The 12,816-nt window shown below is 38.1% G+C and overlaps 1 long non-coding RNA gene across 2 annotated transcripts in view; it reads right to left on the bottom strand.

Annotated features, from left to right (window-relative positions):
• LOC125173290 (uncharacterized) overlaps positions 1-12,816 on the bottom strand; it is a 58,547-nt gene that overhangs the window by 44,685 nt on the left and 1,046 nt on the right. The window contains exons 2-3 of one of the 2 annotated variants that reach the window (XR_007154982.1): positions 7,991-8,093; positions 508-819 (exon numbers count right to left, since the gene is read on the bottom strand). This is a non-coding gene — a long non-coding RNA (uncharacterized LOC125173290). Of the gene's footprint in view, positions 1-507; positions 820-7,990; positions 8,094-12,816 lie in introns of those variants that run through there. The other variant, XR_007154983.1, reaches the window with a different exon arrangement.

Here is a 12,816-nt window from a genome sequence, read left to right as displayed (position 1 = left end):
GAAGCTTATAATATCCTTGGTGATTGATCCTTTCTCTCATCTTTGACACTCACATGATCTGTTACAACTATTCTCTGTGTGGTTTATTTGACTTTTTTATGTGCAAGTCCAGCACCCCTAATTACAAGGCAAGCATAGTGAGGGTAGAGACTCTGCCTTATATTTCTCCACATTTCCAATGTGAAAGGAAATGTCCTATTCATAGAATGCACTTAAAATGTGGTTGTTGATGTTGCCCTAGATATCCTGCTTCCTTTTTCAGGCAGGCAAACTATTATTATCCCCATTTATAGTGAGAAACTGGGAACCAAGAGAGTTCAGGAACCTTACCAAGGTAATAAGAAGAAGGGGGAGAAAAACATGTTTTTCTGGGCTTTGTACCCAAGATTGTTTTTCAGGCAGCTTGCCTCAGTTCTCCCTTACAAGCCCGCAACAAGTTTTCCCACCGCTAGCACTAACTTCTGGCAATAGGTAATACTTGTAAAGAATAATCCAACCGAGACAGCATTCAATTTGAGATGCTTATCTGTTATTTTTAATCAACACTGAAAGCGAATGAAATATAATTGTTTCCCACAGACTTCCTGAGTCTGAGCTGTAGAAACACTTGAAGGTATTTTTTCAACCAAAGGACAACGTTTGTGAGGGTTGCTGCACATGTAAGTCACAATGAATAAGTTCAAGTGAAATAGGAAGGCAGCATGTTCACAGCTTGCCTTTCCCAAGCCTTGAAGAGGTTGAACTTTGTCTTCTCAGCTCATGGACCTCCATGTTTGGCTTGCAAAATGGCATGTATAGGAGAAGGTACAGATGAGGTTTCTAGGATTAAATTAAAAAGGGGGTTAGTTCTGGCATATCTGCCATACACATGGCAACTTTGAGCAGGTTACTTCCTCAGTTGCAGAAATAAGGATTTATGTGAGAATGAATTTATGCCATGTGTGATGGTGCCTGGGAAAGAAAAAATTGTCGCCAGCCTTCTTTTATTCCCTCTCACTCCTCCATTGTCCAGTGTTGTCATTCCCTGGGCTTCCTATCCTTTATAAAATACATGGAGTAATAAATACTTTCACCCTAAAGTATAATAAATGACTAGTAGGTTCAATATTAAATTTTTACAGAAATGCCCTTATTTAACAGGGAACTAAAATCTAATGTCTGAGGAATGAAATTATAATTATAAAATAGAACCTGGTTTGGTTACAGAAATTCAGCCGTACTAAACATCATTCCTCACAAAATGGAGCCAAGATCTCTTAGAGAAATGGATGATTCCAGGATAGGGACAGGAAAACACCAAGGAAATCTGGAACATCTTGTCCCAGGAAGCATAGAAGGGGAGGGATGCAGGAAGGACAAGAGACCAACTTGAAGGTGTTCCCACTGGCTGAAATTGGGACAGTTTGATGATTAAAATGAATAGTGACAAGAATGGATTATATCACATTGAATAAAAATAAATGCATGAATCCATATTTACACTTAGAAAAATAAAGGTGGGTGTGGACAGAAGAGGAAAACTTTTTTTATTATAAAAAATAGAATAGTACCAACTAATAGATATAAAGGAATGACAGAAATAGAAAATCACCATCTTATGACCACCACAGCAATAATTAATTCAGGCAGTAATTAACATGGATGCTAAAAGCAGTGTGTGATAAACTTTTGAGGAATCATATATTCACACAGTCTCAAATTACTTATTAATTACAGTGGGAGAAATATCTTTACAATAGAGAAATCTGATGGACACCATACTAACCAAATGATAAAATTTAACACCCCCCGTAATTGGACAATCCAATACCATGTTCCTGCCAAAGTGATGCACTGAGCTCACAATATAATCTCTGCTAAACATGATCATGAAATAAATCTTATGAAGAAAAAATCTGACAAATCTTGCTGGACTAGACTATTCAAAAATGTTGCTGTCATGAAATATCACAATGCATACTTGGATGTGTGCGTGCATGCACCCAGCTGGGGAACGAACCTAGATTAGAGGAGATAAAAGAGATATGGCCATAAACACAAGGGATGATCCTTGACTCTGGATCCCAGAGGGAAAAAAAGGGGGGAGACGGGGGACAATTAGGCAAATGTAAAGAAGGATTACAAATTAAATAATAATATTAAATTTAAATTTCCCAAGTATGATAATTATATACGGTTATCTTAAGAGAATGTCCTTATTCTTAGAAGATAGATGCTGAAACATGCAGAAGAATGAAACTAGACCACTTTCTTACACCATTCACAGAAATGAACTCAAAATGGATGAAGGACCTGAATGTGAGACAGGAAACCATCAAAACCCTAGAGGAGAAAGCAGGAAAAAACCTCTCTGACCTCAGCCACAGCAATTTCTTACTTGACACATCCCCAAAGGCAAGGGAATTAAAAGCAAAAATGAACTATTGGGACTTCATGAAGATAAAAAGCTTCTGCTCTGCAAAGGAAACAGTCAACAAAACTAAAAGGCAACCAATGCAATGGGAAAAGATATTTGCAAATGACATATCGGACAAAGGGCTAGTATCCAAAATCTGTAAAGATCTCACCAAACTCCACATCCGAAAAACAAATAATCCAGTGAAGAAATGGGCAGAAGACATGAATAGACACTTCTCTAAAGAAGACATCCAGATGGCAAACAGACACATGAAAAGATGTTCAACGTCATTCCTCATCAGGGAAATACAAACCAAAACCACACTGAGATACCACCTCATGCCAGTCAGAGTGGCTAAAATGAACAAACCAGGAGACTATGGATGCTGGCGAGGGTGTGGAGAAACGGGAACCCTCTTGCACTGTTGGTGGGAATGCAAACTGATGCAGCCACTCTGGAAAACAGTGTGGAGGTTCCTCAAAAAATTAAAAAAAAATTTTATGACCCAGCAATAGCACTGTTATAAATTACCCAAGGGATATAGGAATGCTGATGCATAGGGGCATTTGTACCCCAATGTTTATAGCAGCACTTTAAACAATAGCCAAATTATGGAAAGAGCCTAAATGTCCATCAACCGATGAATGGATAAAGAAGTTGTGGTTTATATACACAATGGAGTACTACGTGGCAATGAGAAAGAACGAAATATGGCCTTTTGTAGCAACATGGATAGAACTGGAGAGTGTTATGCTAAGTGAAATAAGCCATACAGATAAAGACAGATACCATATGGTTTCACTCTTATGTGGATCCTGGGAAACTTAACAGAAAACCATGGGGGAGGGGAAGGAAAAAAAAGTTAGAGAGGGAGGGAGCCAAACTATAAAAGACTCTTAAAAACTGAGAACAATCTGAGGGTTGATAGGGGGTGGGAGGGAGGGGAGGGTGGGTGACGGGCATTGAGGAGGGCACCTGTTGGGAGGAGCACTGGGTGTTGTAGGTAAACCAATCTGACAATAAATTTCATATATTAAAAAATACTAATAAAAATAAATAAAAAAAGAAGATAGATGATGAAAGTATTTAAGGGTAAACAATGATTAGTTTTGTTACTCTTGAAATATATATCTATCTATCTAGAGAGAAAAAAATGTAACTATAATTAAAAAAAGAAATTTGTACATAAAAAAATAACCCCCAAGAGTAGGCCAGTATGTAATCCAAATGGCCAATTTAGCTACTCTTCAGAAAAATCATGTGAAGTTTATAAGGAAAATTATGTTTGAAGTTGATAGTTCAAGTTTACACTTGTGGTGGGCACAGAAAAACATATAAAGTTGCCAAATCACTGTGTTATACCCCTGAATGATGTAACATTGTGTGTCAACTATACTTCAATTAAAAAAAGTGTCAAAATATGTTCAAGGTCTCTGAATCATCTATTGTAGTCATTAACCTTCAGTCAGCAGATTCTCTAACAGGTAACAATTAACTTCACTCAACTAGATGTGATGGCTTTGCTTGCTTCCCAGTGTTGAACAAAAAGAAACTTGACTGCCTGAAAAAATATTTCAGTAACAAGGGAGAATATAGAAACAATAATGACTGAAGAATTATACATGCTATATTTTATTTTGCCATGATTATCTTTAAAAATAAGTTCTTTTGTTTAATTTTTTAGTATTTACTTATTTTTGAGAGACAAAGACAGAGCATGAGCGGGGGCGGGGGGGGGGGGGTGGCAGAGAGAGGGAGACACAGAATCTGAAGCAGGCTCCAGGCTCTGAGCTGTCAGCAGAGAGCAGACACGGGGCTCAAACCCATGAATCCTGAGATCACGACCTGCGCCGAAGTTGGACGCTTAATGACTGAGCCACCCAGGCTCCCCTCTTTAAAAATCCGTTCTTAACACAAAAGACACACAAAGAACACAAGGTAATTCTGGGAGGGGATGGATATGTTTAGAACCTTGATTGTGGTGATGGTTTTGCAGATGTATGCATGTGTCCAAACTCACCAATATGTACATAGTCAACATGTGCAAATTTTTGTTTATTGATTATACTTCAATAAGGCTTAACAAGGCCATTCTGACCTCCCTCTCATCCCCCCATGAGGATTCTCCTCTTTATATCTGGAAGGATTTTCTGAAGTAGTCAGCTTATTTGTTATATAAGCTTGAGTATGCATCAGTTTCCTCATCTATAAAATAGAAAGTATTACTACCTTGTCACATTGTTAAGGATAAATGAATTAGCACAGATGAAGCCCTCTGAATAATGCATAACACCTAATAAATACTCAAATTTTAGGTGGTGTTGATAGCCTCAGGATTGGGTATCTCCTTGGTTACCAGTTGTGTTCATATAAAACATTATCAAAGTGTGAAGTCCCCTACTTTAATAAAATGTGCAGCTTGTCTTTTTTCTGTATAAGGCTAAAAGCTCTGATCAGTTTTTGTTTTTTGTTTTTTGGGTGTTTTTTTTGTTTGTTTGTTTGTTTGTTTTTTTGTTTTTTTTTCTTTCGGGTTTTTGTTTTTTGTTTTGTTTGTTTGTTTCTTTTACAATCTCTGGAAAATATTTCCAAATTGCACTACCAAGTATGTGTTTATTTGGTTAAGTAATTTCAAAAATTCCAGCAACCACCTACTACTGTCAGTATTTCCTACAACTGCTCATGTCAACAAACCCTTCACACATCTTTCCTGGCGCTTCCTTCTTTGTTCCTACAGCCCATTTATTATTGCTTATGGTTAGGTAAGCCACTGTTCTTCTGTCCTTAAATGACCTGATAATTTCTTCTTTCTAGCAGTTTGGTATTTTAAGATATATTATGTTCTGTATAAGTTATACTATGTAACACATGGAGAGGGAGCAAGATACATTTCCTCTGGCAGATATCACCTTAATGTATTTTCAGTTGATACATGTGTAGAGGTTTCAGAATCCCGTGTTTAGTCAGCCATAGTGGTTTCAAATACGGTTTTCTCAGGCTATAATAAAATATAAACAGTATTTCTAACATAGCGCTTCCTGTTCTCTTTAGAAATTATTCTCTTCTTATTTATGTGGATCTCGTCTCAAGAACATGATTCTATCCACTTTCCACTTATATAAATTAAAGAATTCATTTTTTAATATTAATTTTCAATACACTTGGAAACAATAGAAGGTACCTTGGGTAGTTATACTGTAAAGTTAGATTTTACTTGCTTTTTAGAGACAAACATCTGTGGATTAAATGATTAGCCACTATGTATCAGTGTTTGGCCTTTATTGTAAAAATCTGCTTACATGGATTAGAAGGATTTTTGTACATAAAAAATAGGTCACCAATGGAATAATGAGCACGGATCATCTCTTTAACAGTGTAAAATGATATGTCTTGTGATTCACTTAAACTGAAATTTGAAGAACAGAATTTATGTTTCAGTGATACTTTAGATTGGTTACATTATCAGTACATTTTACTAAATGTCTATTTCTATTACTTATTGTTTTTAAGTATTTGAAAAATATATATACCTTTTTATTTGTTCTCATCTGAGTTACTTTAAGACAAGATAAAATAATTATTTCCAATTTTATTTCACTTAGGACTTTGGTGTGGATTTAACTTTTTTAATGTTTATTTTTGAGAGAGAGAAAGAGCATGAGCAAGGCAGGGGACGGGGGCAGAGAGCGAGGGAGACATAGAACTTGAAGCAGGCTCCAGGCTCTGAGCTGTCAGCACAGAGCCCAACACTGGGCTCAAACCCACTAACTGCGAGATCATGACCTGAGCTGAAGTTGGATGATTAACCCACTGAGCCACCCCAGCACCCTGGGGTGGAATTAAATATGTCTAATAAAATGGTTATATTAATTTTAGCTCAGTAAATGGCAAACTAAACATCCCTTCCCATCAGTTTATCATACAAGTTATATTATTATCATCCTGAGCTGTGATTTATCTTTTTGTAATTTTTGTTTCCAGGTACTTAAGTCTTAAATCCTCCAAGGTGGCATTTGTTTAGTTATATGCCACCAGGCCCCTATGAAATTATAGGTGTGACAACAACCCCTTTCCATTTTGGAGTTTTTCAGTGTAAGAAACAAGAACGTCAACAGTCTTCCTCTGTGACCATTTTCACTTTGCAGTTACACTATTGCCACAATTAGAGATGCTTGTCCATTTCTGACACCATGCTTTCCCATTCTGGGTGATGGCACACGAACTCCACCAAAAATGACTGTGGATGCTGTTCAGAAGATAGCGTGATGTGATGCCCCGATCCCCAACATCTGGGAATCCTGTTGTGAATTGCCTTGGCTGGCTCACCACCTTTCCAGGACAGCTCACATCCAGGGATTCAGCAGCACGTAGGCAAAAAAACCTAACCCCCTCTCATCCAATCTCGGACAACCTGGAAGGGCTACCCCAGCTTCAGAGCTCCCCAGGGCGTGGTTGAAGCTTTCATTAGGACTGCACCCCAGGCTGCTTTCTCCCACTGTGCACTTCTGCTTCTAATCCTTCTCCTCCAATTCCCAAGCTCTCAATTCCCAAGACTGCTTCTTCATAAATCTCCTGCCTGCTAATCTTCCACTTCAGAGTCTACCTCCTGCAATGTGGCTGTGTATAGTGTAATTTTAAAATCCCTTGTACTGGGGCGCCTGGGTGGCTCAGTCGGTTAAACATCCGACTTCGGCTCAAGTCATGATCTCACGGTCCGTGAGTTCGAGCCCCGCGTCGGGCTCTGTGCTGACAGCTCAGAGCCTGGAGCCCGTTTCAGATTCTGTGTCTCCCTCTCTCTCTGACCCTCCCCTGTTCATGCTCTGTCTCTCCTGTCTCAAAAATAAATAAACGTTAAAATCCCTTGTACTATGCATATACATGTCCCAGTAACAGAGATGCCTTCACTCTTAATTTGAACTTCTTCTCCATTGAAATCTTCAAATAACTTCTCTTTGAGCAGACCACCAGGTTAGTGTTAACATTGTTTCCAAGTGCTGAACTAAAATGTATTAAAAGTCAGTTCCACTAAGTCATATAAAAGTCTCTTAAACTTAAGTCTGTAGGGGTGCCTGGGTGGCGCAGTCGGTTAAGCGTCCGACTTCAGCCAGGTCACGATCTCGCGGTCCGTGGGTTCGAGCCCGGCGTCGGGTTCTGGGCTGATGGCTCAGAGCCTGGAGCCTGTTTCTGTGTCTCCTTCTCTCTCTGCCCCTCCCCCGTTCATGCTCTGTCTCTCTCTGTCCCAAAAATAAATAAGAAACGTTGAAAAAAAATTTAAAAAAACAAACAAACTTAAGTCTGTAAAGGCACCAGAAGCAAAATTTTTGGTGTCCCGTACAGTCACCCAGTAGTAAGCATTTCATAGGACTCAATTCCTAGCCAGTGTGAGGAATAGATATGTATTTCCTTTTATACAGTGGGAAGTAGGTCCACAGTCTTGATCCCCTTCCTCTAGTCTCTGTCCAAAGGAAACCCAGCTGGAAATATTTGTGGAGATGAAGTCTGTCCCAATCCCATCACCTAAAAAAGTTCAGACCTACTGAGTATCCAAGTCTATTCTGTCCAAGACTTTCTTTTTATTAGAAAGCCAAAGCTTACCCATAGTGAGTGTCTGGGGCTGGTCTTGCTTTCCTACACCCAGTACAGTAGTTAGAAGAGTTATAGGTGCTGCTAGACATTACTGCCCACTGGGATCACAGGCCTAAGATCAAGAAGCAGTTTTATTATTTTTTTAATGTTTATTTTTGAGAGAGAGCGAGAGAGAGAGGTTAAGGGAGGGGCAGAGAGAGAGGGAGACACAGAATCTGAAGCAGGCTCCAGGCTCCAAGCTGTCAGCACAGAGCCCAATGTGGGGCTTGAAACCACCAACAGTGAGATCATGACCTGAGCTGAAGTGGGACACTTAACCAACTGAGCCACCCGGATGCCCGAAGCAGTTTTACAATATCAATTTTTTTTGGTCACCATTTCTCTTCCCTAGAACTCTAACTAGGGCTTGTAAATCTTTCCCAGGGCTTGGACACTATCATTCCAAAGTATCTCTCGGATTCTGAAAATTGTCAATCTAGAAGTGTCTGCTCTTGTGTTTAACTGCCTGTGGACCTTGATGCTGATTGGATATAGCCTGAGTCTGCTGTAGTTCTTTGGATATTGTGGACTGCAGACCACTCGTACGGGGCATCATCTAGAGTTAATCCCTATCTATGGTGGATCTTACATCATTCTGGCTTCTTCTGTCTCTCTGTTGCTGAGATCTAGCCTATGTTGCAATTCTCTTTTTTCTCCTCCCTTCTTCCCTTCTTCTATCCTTCTGCCTCTAAAGCATCTGTAGGATTTCTGTTTGGGAGACTTTGGGAGTTACAGCTGCACCTAAGCAATGCTGTAAGGATCGTGTGGGGGAGGGGCAATAATTTGGTTGAGGAATAAGTGCTTTGCTAGTGAGATCCACTTGTACCGTTTGCAGCTGGTATGATCACTCTACTAGAATGGCTGCTATGTCTGAACGTCTAGATCAATGCCTGTCCAGGCCACAGTTTTCCTCTAGCTGATGTATGCTCTCAGCCATTCAAGGTATCCATATATCAACAGGGGAAACTTATGATGTCTCCACCCCTTTTCACCATTGCTTGTGCAAGGCACAGATTTACTCTTTACAAGTAGAGCCTACTACAGTTCTATTTGAGGTACCTAATCAGCGATTCTCTTTTATCATTTCTCCATCTACTTATAGCCCAATTCAGTTTTTTTTTAATTTTTTAAATGTTTATTTATTTTTCAGAGAGAGAGAGAGAGAGAGAGAGAGAGAGAGTTTGAGCTGGGGAGGACAGAGAGGGAGGGAGACACAGAATCTGAAGCAGGCTCCAGGCTCCAAGCTGTCAGCACAGAGCTCAACACAGGGCTTGAGCTCACAGAGTGCAAGATCATGACCTGAGCCAAAGTCAGACGCTTAACCAACTGAGCCACCCAGGTGTCCCATAGCCCAGTGCAGTTTAAAATCTCATCCTGACCGTTCTTTTTCTCTCTTAAATATTTGTTTTTTATTTATTTTACTTTTATTGTTTGTTTTTATTTTAATTAAAAAGGTAATATTTATTCACTTTGATAGAAATTGGAAAATAATTAATCATCATGAACAACCTCTGCTAATATTTTGATATATATACTTTGTTTTAAAAAAATGAGGGGAAACAAGAATGTGTGTGCGTGCACACACACACACACACACACCCAAGACATATACACAGTGTGTATAATAGCTAAAATGTATTGACCAACTATGATGAGCTGGGATCTCTGTTAAGCATTTTGTATACATTTGATTTTCACAGCAATCGTGTGAAATTACGTAGAGAAAGTTGTTTTTATTTTTGTCTGCAGGCATCCATCTCCCCCACCCTCCATCTACACAGGGCAACCACCCCATGATTCACCTTGGGTCTGCAGTACTGGTGGGACAGACAATCTAGGGGCTCACTCTGTTCCTGGCAAAGGGCTGGACACATATCCCATGACAGGCTAATTGGATGCCCTCTCTGGAACTTGAATCTTGAAGAGAATGACCCAGAAAAACTTAGCAACTATTTAAGTGTATTCATCTAGGTGGTGTTCTCCTGAGAAGACATCTATAGTTTCATTACCTAGATCTAATGAGCAGCTCTGGGACCTGCTTTTGCCCATGCTGGGTTCTTCAGATATTCCTCTGAATCTATAAGATTTCTCATACCCTTGCAACATTTTTTTTTAAATATAAAGTTACTCAGGTCTGATTCCTTCCACTTATCACTAAAAAATCCCTAACCAATATAGAAATACACAAGTATTATTCTATTTTGTAGACACTGAAACGGAGGCTTACTAAAATGAAGTGACTTGCTCAAGATTACCCAGGCAATAAGAGATCATATTAGGTCATATTAGGTCTCCATAACGCTCAAGTCTGTGCTTAATTTTAACCATATCTCTTTTCAGTCTCCCTCTTTACAGATACACAGGTGTGTGTGTGTGTGTGTGTGCTTACACACACATGTGTATTCTTTTATGTATTATTCCACATTAAGATCTGGCCATATTCTTACTGTGAAGGGGAACATGCACCCCAATGTTTACAGCAGCAACAATTGCCAAATTGTGGAAAGAGCCCAATGTCCATCGATGGATGAATGGGTAAAGAAGATGTATATGTATGTGTATACACACACAATGGAGTATTACTTGGCAATTGAAAAGAATGAAATCTTGCCATTTGCAGCAACATGGATGAAATTGAGTGTATTATGCTAAGCAAAATAAGTCATAGAAAGACAAATATATGATTTCACTCATATATGGAATTTAAGAAACAAAACAGATGAACATAGGGGAAGGGAAGGAAAAATAAGATAAAAACAGAGAGAGAGGCAAACCATAAGGGACTCTTAAGTACAGAGAACTGAGGGTTGCTAGAAGGGAGGTGGGTGGGAAGATGGACTAAATAGGTTGATGGGCATTAGGGAGGACACTTGTTGGGATGAGCACTGGGTTTTATATGGAAGTGATACATCAGTGGGCTTCTCCTGAAACCAATACCACACTTTATGTTAACTATTATTAGTTAACTCAATATTCCAATACCTAGATATCATCAAAATTACTACTAACATTTTGGTTTATTTTGTTTTCAGTTTCTCTTCTCTTTCTCTCTCTCTTGGCATATATAAATACACTCACATGCATACACAAATAGGGATCCATACATAAATTTTAGATATATATTAAACATATAACAGGGAGAGAGAAAGCGAGGGAGAGATCCATACTGTGTATACAGATTTCTATTATCAACTTTATCTTTTAATATTATTCTTTAAACATTTCTGAGTCGTTAAACTTCTTTCACAATATTTTGATAACCACAATATATTTCATTGTATGGATATACCATAATGTATTTAATGACTCTTCTTTCATTTAATGGCTGTTTCTTTTTCCTTTTTTCTTTCTTTCTTTCTTCCTTTTTCTTTTTGCTTGGATAACTAGCACTGCAATCAACAAATTTGTTGGCATCTGATTATTTTCTTAGAATAGATTTTGGAGGGCCGCCTGGGTGGCTCAGTCAGTTAAGCGTCTGACTTCAGCTCAGGTCATGATCTCATACTTTGTGGGTTCAAGCCCCGTGTTGGGCTCTGTGCTGACAACCCAGAGCCTGGAGTCTGCTTCGGATTCTGTGTCTCCCTCTCTCTCTGCCCCTCCCCCACTCATGTTCTGTCTCTCTCTCAAAAAAAAAAAAGAATAAACATTAAAAAAAAAAAGAATAGGATTTGGAAGTGAAACTATTGGCTTAAAGTCTTTGAACATTTTAAAGATTCTTGATATATATTGTCAAAAAATTTTCAGAAAGATTGTGCCAATTTACAACCCCACAACTAGTGTTTAAAAGTCAGTTTTATTCAATGCTCCAAATATAGATGCCAACTTTTAGAAATGAATGTCAACAGTTGGAAAAGGATAGAGTATACTGTATTAGGCATTTCTTCTAATATTATTTTCTGATTATAAAGTAATACAAGCTAATTGCAAGTTGAAAAATATAGAAGATTACAGAAAATAACATCATCCATAAATAAAAATGATGGTTTGATGAGCATTCCTTTGTCTTCTTGGTGTGCACATGTTAAATACATAAATATTTATTATGTTGAAATCATATGGCTCATACTTTTATATCTAAACTTTTAATGTTATGTATCATGAAACATTTGTATTAAATATTCCCCAAACCATTATTTTTACTAGTTGCCAAATATTATATCTTATACATTGACTATAATGTAGTTAACCTTTCTTGCTTATTGGATGTGTATTGATCAGTATATACAGAATTGCAATACATGATGTTGCTCATAACCTCTGACTACATTTCTGATTATTTCAATAGAATTTATGCCCAGAAGTGGAATTCTAGAATCATGGGTTTAAATTGTATGGATATTTTAAAGTTTCTTGATAAATATTGATAGAAAATTGGAAAAATTCTTCTAAAATGTTTGCTCCAGTTTTGTATGAAAGTGCACTCACTCTTCTCAACATTATTTTTGTTGTTTTATTTCAATGATTTATGTTTTTCATTTTTCAAATCTTTTCACATTTCCTTGAACTATCTGTATTTCTTCTTTTCTGAATTCACTGATCATATGCTTCACATATTTTCCCTTTAGATCTAGTATCATGAAGACAACTGAGCATCCTTCCCTTAGGATCTGTTCTCTGCTCCTACAGCGCTCAGAAGGATAACTCAGTTCCTCCCCCCCATTATTCTTCTTAAATATTCTGAATACTTCAGTCACCTGTGACTCTTAGTGATAAGCATGTATGATTGTAGTAACTCATATTTGCAAAGGAGTTTTTAATTCATAAAACTCTTTCACACCCATTATCAGTTTTGCCCC

The sequence above is a fragment of the Prionailurus viverrinus genome, chromosome C1 (genome assembly GCF_022837055.1).
Source record: "Prionailurus viverrinus isolate Anna chromosome C1, UM_Priviv_1.0, whole genome shotgun sequence".
In the NCBI taxonomy this organism is placed as follows: domain Eukaryota; kingdom Metazoa; phylum Chordata; class Mammalia; order Carnivora; family Felidae; genus Prionailurus; species Prionailurus viverrinus.
The sequence above is the reverse complement of the archived record's forward strand: the minus strand, read 5'-3'. Positions and strand labels throughout refer to the sequence as shown.